Source organism: Notamacropus eugenii, chromosome 5, assembly GCF_028372415.1.
Source record: "Notamacropus eugenii isolate mMacEug1 chromosome 5, mMacEug1.pri_v2, whole genome shotgun sequence".
NCBI lineage: Eukaryota > Metazoa > Chordata > Mammalia > Diprotodontia > Macropodidae > Notamacropus > Notamacropus eugenii.
Genome location: NC_092876.1, coordinates 213970562 through 213979093, shown reverse-complemented (window position 1 = coordinate 213979093; position 8532 = coordinate 213970562). Strand labels below are relative to the sequence as shown.

The following is an 8532-nucleotide window of genomic DNA, read 5'->3' as shown; positions in this document are numbered from 1 at the left end:
TTTTTTCTATGAGATACTTGATTTCTTCTATGTTTTCAAGTTTTTAATTTTGTCATAACATTTCTTATCGTCTCATGAATTATTACCATTAATTTGATCCATTCTAATTTTCAAATAGATTTTTACTTTTCCCATTACCTACACCTTCTGTGCCAAATCACCAATTCTGTGCCAGTTCTCTCCTCTGAAACTCTTATTTCCTTTCCATTTTTTACTCTAGCACTCCCATTTCATTTAAAAATATTTTAAAAGTAATTTTAACACTTCTTTCATCTCCCTTAGGAATTCTAGTTGAATTTCTAGCTAATCTGTGTTTTCTGTGAGGCTTTGCTTGTATATATTTTGGAATCATTCACTTCCTCTGATTTTTTGCTGTCAGCATGTCTATCATCATAGTGGATTTTTATGTTATAATTCTTTATATGCTCATTCTTTCAGACTACTTTCTGATTTTAGGCTTAATCTTAGGGCCAAATTCTGTGTATCTCCAGACAGAAGGTCTAGGGTTATTCTGGGTTTATTTTTTAATTTATTTATTTTCAGGTTTCAACATTCACTTCCACAAAATTTTCAATTTTGGATTTTCTCCTGGTCACCCTCCCCCCACTCCAGGATAGCATGTATTCTGATTAACCTTTCCTCCAATCTTCCCTCCCTTCTGTCACCCCCTACCTTTATCGCCTTACCTAATATTTTCCAGTGGGGCAAGATAGATTTTTATACCCTATTGCCTATACATCTTTTTCCCTAGTTACATGTAAATATAATTTTTAACACTCATCTTTAAAGCTTTGAGTTTCACTTTTTCTTCTTTCCCCCTCCCCATCCACACTCGTTGAGAAGGCATGTAACTTGATGTAGGTTATGCTTGTGTGGTCATGCAAAACATTCCATAGCGGTTGTGTTGTGAAAGACTAACTATACTTCCCTCTATCCTGTCCCTCCCTCCATTTATTCTATTCTCTCCTTTGGCCTGTTCCTTTTCCAAAATGTTTGCTTCCAATTACTCCTTTCTCCAATCTGCCATCCCATCTGCTATCCCCCCTCTCTTATCCCCTTCCTCCCTGCTTTCCTCTAGGGTAAGATAAACTTCCATATACAAGTGAGTGTGTGTGCTAGTCCCTCCTGATGAATCTGATGAAAGGTAGTTTCATTTATTCCTCTCTCTATATAAATACACACACATACACACACACACACATTCCCTCCAACTAACCTAATACTCAGAATGGTCTTATGACTGACAAATATTATGTTTCCATATAGGAATGTAAACAGTTCAACATTAATAAGTCTCTTATGTTTCTCTTGATTCTTGTACTTGAAAGTCAAATTTCCTATTCAGCTGTGGTCTTTTCAGCAATAATGTTTAGATGCCCTCTGTTCACTGAAGTTCCATTTTTTCCCCTGAAGTATTACACTCAGTTTTTCTAGGTAGGTGATTCTTGGTTTTAATTTGAGCTCCTTTGACCTCTGGAATATCATATTCCGAGCCCTCAGATCCCTTAGTGTAGAAGCTGATAAATCTTGTGTGTTATTTCACAATACTTGAATTGTTTATTGCTGGCTGCTTATAATGTTTTCTCCTTGACTTGGGAACACTGGAATTTGGCTACAATATTCCTAGGAGTTTTCTTTTGGGGATGTCTTTCAGGAGGTGATCAGTGAATTCTTTCCATTTTTATTTTGGCCTCTGGTTCTAGAATATTTGGGCAGCTTTCCTCAATAATTTCTTGAGAGATCATGTCTAGGCTCTGTTATCTTGGCTTTCAGGGAGTCCAATAATTTAAAATGCTCTTTCCTTGATCTATTTTCCAGTTTAGTTGTTTTTCCAGTGAGTTATTTCACACTGTCTTCTATGTTTTTCATTCTTTTGGTTTTGCTTTATAATTTCTTGATTTCTCATAAGAGCGTTAGCTTCCATTTCCTCCATTTTACTTATTTTTAAGTAATTATTTTCTTCAGTGAGTTTTTGAACCTCTTTTTTCCATTTGTCCCATTCTACTTTTTAAGACATTCTTCTCCTTATTGACTTTTTGGACCTTTTTGTCATTTGAGTTAGTGTAATTTTAAAGTTGTTATTTTCTTCAGCACCTTTTTTGTATTTCCTTTAGCAAGCTGTTGACTCATTTTTCATGATTTTCTTGCGTTACTCTCATTTCTCTTCCCAATTTTTGCTATACTCTCTTGCTTGGTTTTCAAAATTCTTTCTGAGATCTTCCATATCCTGAGACCAATTCATATTTTTCTTGGAGTCTTTGGATTCAGGAGCTTTGGCTTTGTTGTGTTCTTCTGGTTATATGTTTTAATCTTCTTTGTTACCAATGACATAAGAAAATTCACTGAGAATGTAAGAATCTATAGTCTGTTTCTTTTCCCCCTGTTTGTTCATTTCTCCAGTCAGTTACTTGACCTTTGAGCTCTTTGTTAAGTATAGGGCTCCAGAAGCAGCCTCTGCTTCAGCATTTGCTGCTAATATCCTGGGACTGAGGCCAGGGCTAGGGCCAGGACTGAGACCAGGACTGGGCCTGAGGCATGGGCCAGACCATATTCTCCTCTCAGCCAGGAGAGAGAATCTTCCCACTGACATTTGCAGCTATCTTTGGTGTTTGTGGGTTGAGAATTCTGGAAACTGCAGCAGCCACTAGCAATTCAGTCCCCTAATGCCTGTACCAGCTCTGTCCATGCTGGCACGGACCACACACTGAACTGTGCTCTACTCCCAGTCTGTGCAATAGACCTTTCCTATTTATCTTCTAGATTGTCTTTGCCTGGAAATTTGCTTCATTCTGTCATTTTGTAGCTCTTGCTGCTCTAGAATTTGTTTAGAATTATTTTTGCAGGTTTTTTTGTGGGGTTTGGGGGGGAGAGGTCTAGCAAGTACCTACTTCTACTCTGCCATCTTTTTTCTGCCCCCCCCCCCCCTTCCCAGGTTGTCCTGTTGTTGCTGTATTGGGGAAGGAGTTCTGAGTATTCTCTGGCTTCAGGTTCTCAGTGACAGCTCATACTGAGGACTTGCAAGGTAATAAGGTTCCCAAAGGAATTTGATACTAGGAAATATCTGATGATTATCCATTTTTCTGAACTCTACAAGTTCCCTGCTTGGGTTATTCCAGAGGTTAAATGAGCTATGATTTAAACCAAGAATAACCTACCCAGCAAAACTGAGAATAATACTTCAGGGGGAAACAATGGAACTTCAATGAAATAGAGGACTTCTAAGCATTCTTGCTAGAAAGATTAGAGCAGAACAGAAAATTTGATTTTCAAATATGAGAATCAAGAGAAAAATGAAAAGATAAACAGCAAAGAGAAACCATAAGAGTTCAACTTATTAAAGCTGAACTGTTTACATGCTGCTTAATTCAGGCTCTATCAACCTACTCTCTTTCTTTTCCTAATATATGTGTTGGATTGAACTAGAAGCTAGAACTAAGGCTCTGCTCCTTGGGTTTAACTCATACTTCTGCTCCTTGCTTGCTTTAAACTTTATCCTTGCTCATGGTATAGGAGAGGGGCTGAGACTACTCTTTTAATCCAGCACACCATTCCTGGGCTCAAGTTCCCTCCTCATAACGTTCTGCATCCTATGACGCAGACTTAGGTAGTGAATGATAGACACATGCTGAGTGCTCCTGGGTGTGTTCCACTTTTACCCACCCCTCCTTGCCTCCTTTCAGTGTCTGAAGACCTCTCCATTTCCTTATGCCAAATTGCAGGGAAAATGACTCACTATGATTTTTCTCCCTTGAAATCCTCATCAGGATTCAGTTTGGTATATTTTCTACATCTATTTGGAGGAAGTATTTGGAAGAGTTTGGTTATACTTCTTCCTGCTACTTTGACATCTTGGTTCTACCTCAAAATAAGTATTAATGCAAAATTGTCATACACATATATGTACACACACACATATTTAAAATTCGGTTCAGATTCTTAAAACTGATAAATGAGCTCTTTTCATAGATTACTGTTATGATACTAATCTGCCTTCTTTTGGATACACAGATTGAGTTGTTTTTTCAGTAGTATTGAGTTTTTGCTAATTTTTTCACACTTTTCCTTTGGGTCATTCTTATAAATAATGACGTATTGTGTTTGTCCTTCATTCTTGAAGAGGAACATGACATCAAGATGATGATATGACTTCCAGTTGACTTTATTTCAGTGAGGGAGGGTTTTGCAAGGTCACCAACCTGACTTTCTTCTCCTCAGACATCAAGAAGGGGAAGGAATCCTTTTTCTTGCTCTTCCTCTTTTACTTTAACTCTGGTAAACAGGTCTAGGGGTATTGTTTCTATTCTGTAATGAATGTCCTCCTCAGAGGTGATCCTCACAGGACCCAGGAGTTCAAGTCATGATTTCCTTGGAGACAGTGTTCTAGGCAGTTGTAGTTGTCCAGCCCTGAGATCCTGGATGGCTGGGACTTGAGTCTATGAGGGTTTTTGGACTTAAAACCAGGAGTGTCCTTTAAAGGAACCAAGCTAAGATATGAATCTAATCTCCTTCCCTTTTCCAGAGACTAAAGTAGTACAAAGGACAGGGTGGTAAAACTATGCCTCCCATAAGTTTGTATTTTTGTGATTATACCTCTTGAAGTTAATATTTCTGTCTAAAAGCTAATTTGACTTCAAATGAAATTTGTAATCTGTCTAGTAGTATAGCGTAATCTCTTTAATGCAAATCTGTCTGAGTGAATTCAAGTGCAAGGGGACTATACTTCCTTCTACAATTGAAAGAATACCATTGGTAGAGAACCTAGGTACTCCCAAATCCCAAATCCATATTGCTTCCATTATGCCATATTATCTCCTTTTTATTTTTATGGATATAGGAAAGAAAGTGTTTGTTGGTGAGAAAAATGTAGATGATGAAATTCTTGTTTGCCCACTTCAGGGAAAGTAGGATGGAAGGGTATACTCCTTCTTAAGATACACAGTTAGTAGGGGTCTTACAGATAATTTAGTCCCATGTTCATTTTATAAATGAGGAAATCAAAACACAAAGGCCTGTCTAGAATTGACAGCTAGCAAATGTGAAAGCCAACAGGTACCCAGACCTTCTGACTCCAGATATAGAGTTCTTTTGAACATATCATGTTACCTCTTACTGTGTTGTTGTGGAGTGGTCAAGCTACTTGTTAGTTACCACTCTGTAAATCCTGTTTATGAGACCCTTTAAAGCTCTTTAAAGAACATCTCAAGCATTTTTACTTGAAAGACTCAATGTCTTCTGTATAAAACCTTTTGTCTATGGTCAACCTCACTAGTGATTCATGGAACCTAACTTTTCAAGATGACTCTGCCTGCCAGATAACTGTCCCTTAATTCTACAGGTAATCCCAAGTATAGGGGACAAAACTCAGTGAAATGGCTACATAGGAAGTTCTTTCAGGTTTTTTTCCCCCTCTATACCAGAATCTAAGGAAACTATACATTTTTTATTTGTTTAACATTTTATACAGAATCTTAGATGTATGGTGAAATCTGATCATCAAGGAAACCTTTCGATGTATGTAGTTTTTGTATGTATTTTTGTATGCATTTTTGTATGTATTATTGTTCTAATTTTCAAATGAACAAATTAAACAGCAAAAGAAATAAATGATTTATCCAACATTTGGTTCTTCCATGGGTCATTGGTGGAAATCATAACTATCTGTATATCATCCTGTGTGACTCTTATCCATGTTTTACCATTACTGTTCTAATGAAGAGCTTCCCAGTGTGTTGAAGAACTGCTGCACACAGGAAATACTTAATAAATATTTGCTGAAGAGACAGAATTTTGATAGAAATTAAATTAATCAGTATCTTACATCAGATACCGTAATATGCTCCATATGATTGGCAACATAAATATAAAAGATGACACACATATACATACACAAACATATGTATATATTGCTATACTTACATATGTGTATTATGTATGTATGTATGTATATATAACTAATAAGAGGCTTCTCTTTTCCAAATGCAGTGACTTTTTACTATATTTCAATGCCCTACTGTCCTTTTGCATGAATAAGGGAGAATAGAGATCATTAGATATAACAAAGATAGGTTACTTCAGAAGTGTTTGCTTAAAGAAAAGTAGCAAGACTAGGAGTCAGAAAGCTTGTGTTCCAATCCTGACTCTGATATTACTTAAGCATATAATGTTCAAAAATTCAATTAATTTCTATACTCCTAAATTTCTTCATATGACACATGGAGATAATACTATTCTATTTCCTCCACATAATTATAGCAAAGATTGAGAAAATTGTATGTGGAAAATGTTTTAAATTTTAGTATGTTGCATTATGTAAGAAAAAAGTAAAACTATAGAACAACCAATACAGTTCCATATTCAGATTTTCTTAATGATACATTTTGCTATCTCATAACCCTTGATTGGAAAGTTCCTTCTAATGCTCAACTGTTCTTATGAAAATTCTTTTTTCCCTTATCCTATCTCACAATAATCCAAGTTTATATTCTGGCAGCACTTTAAAGGTATGAACTGATTTGAATACATTATTAACATTTTTGATAGTTTGAGGGTTTATTTAACACAAATAAAAAAGTGCAAAGCTTTTTACTCATTTTCTTCACTCTTCAGTCTAGCATTTGGATTGGTGATCGGGATGACTAGCTGAGTTGCTCTCTCAACAATAACTTTCTGATTCTTAGAGGAAACATTGTGAGCGATCTCAGCACAGTAAGATTTGTTGTATATCAGGAGTACGTCTAGCACTTTGACATTATGAACAAAATCTTCCTGAATTGATTTGGCAGTATGTGTTTTGTCTTCTTATTACTTCCATAACCATATTGGGCATCAAGATCTGACACTTGAATCATCTTTGCACCCTGCTGTCAATGACTCTTGGTTTATGGAAGTTTCTCTCGATCTTAACATTTCTGTCAGACTCATGCTAGATGAACTTCTTGGTCTTCTTCTTGATGATTTTAGGTTTCATAAGGGGTCTGAGGGAAGGCATGGCTTCCAGTATAGAGACAGAGGTCCTCCACAGGAAGTACCGATGGAAAGACAGAAGGATTATTAACATTTTTTAAAGCTAATTTATTTATTTTTATTTTTCAACATTCACTTCCATTAGTTTTAAATTTTTCTCCCCTCTCTCCTTTCCTCCCTCCCCAAGATGGCATATAATCTGATACAAACTCTACATATACATTCCAGTTAAACATATTTTCACATTAGTCACATTGTACAAAAGAATTAGAACAAATGAGAAGAATCATATAAAAGAAAAAAACAAACAAAAAAAGAAAATAGTCTGTTTCAGTCTGCATTCATACTCCATAGTCCTTTCTCTGGATGTGTATGGCACTTTCCATCATGAGTCCTTTAGAAGTGTTTTAGGGTATTACATTGCTGAGAAGGGCTAAGTCTATCAAAGTCAGTCACTGAACACTGTAGCTGTAACTGTGTACAATGTTCTGGTTCTGCTCACTTCACTAAGCATCAGTTCATCTAAGTCTTTCCAGGTTTTTCTGAAGTCAGCCTATTTGTCATTTCTTATAGCCCACTAGTATTCCATTATATTCATATATAAACAACTTGTTCAGCCATTCCCCAAATGATAGTCATCCCCTCAATCCCCAGTTCTTGGTCACTAGAAAAAGAGCTGCTATAAATATTTTTGTACATGTGTAACAGCAAGCACCCTGGCATACACAGGAGGGCCTGCTGTACAGGTTCTAAGATCTGCTTTTCTAAGGAATCAACTTTATAAAGGGTAAACAGTCTTACTTTAATCAAACATATGTGTTATTCACTTAGTTCAGGGGACAAAGTCAGAAACTTCAGCTTCAGAGAAAACGCAAACAGAAATTATAAGCCAAAACTACAAACAGAAAGACCAACAGATAGGGCTTCTGTCTGTCTGACCACAGACAATACATGCATCATCATCAGAGAGAGAAGCACCAACATCTGGGTTTTCAAAGCCAGGGTCTCCTTAATGTCTACTTAGGCTCGTCTGGCCTAATCACACACCCTTCCAAAGATCTGATCCCCAAAGCAAAACCTCCCCTGGGAGTACATATACACTTTTCAGAGCCTGAGAGCAAAACCCTCTTGACCCAGGGCTTCATTAGCAATTAACAAAAGGTATGGGACTTCATACAAAACAAACCTCTCCTAATCAAGCCTTTCTCAAAAGCCCTGTCTGAGGCCTATTAATGGGCAGGGAAGATTTTTAACTCTTGTTATAACATGTAGGTCCTTTTCCTGTTTTTATGATCTCTTTGGGATATAGCCCTAGAAATGATATTGCTTGCTCAAAGGGGTATGCACTATTTTATAGCTCTTTGGGCACAGTCTCAAATTGCTCTTCAGAATGGTTAGATCACTTCACAACTCCACTAACAATGAATTAGGGTTGTAAATTTTCTACATCTTCTCCAGCACTTATCATTTTCCTATTTGGTCGCATTATTAACATTTGATCCTTGTAACAATCCTGTGAAGTCTATAGTGAAAGTGTCATTATACCTTTTTGAAGATGAAACTGAGTCT

General features: G+C 36.6%; 1 pseudogene; it reads right to left on the bottom strand.

Moving 5' to 3' along the window:
* Positions 1–6582: 6582 nt before the first annotated feature.
* On the bottom strand, positions 6583–6988 carry LOC140509091 (large ribosomal subunit protein eL32 pseudogene; annotated as a pseudogene).
* Positions 6989–8532: the final 1544 nt, after the last annotated feature.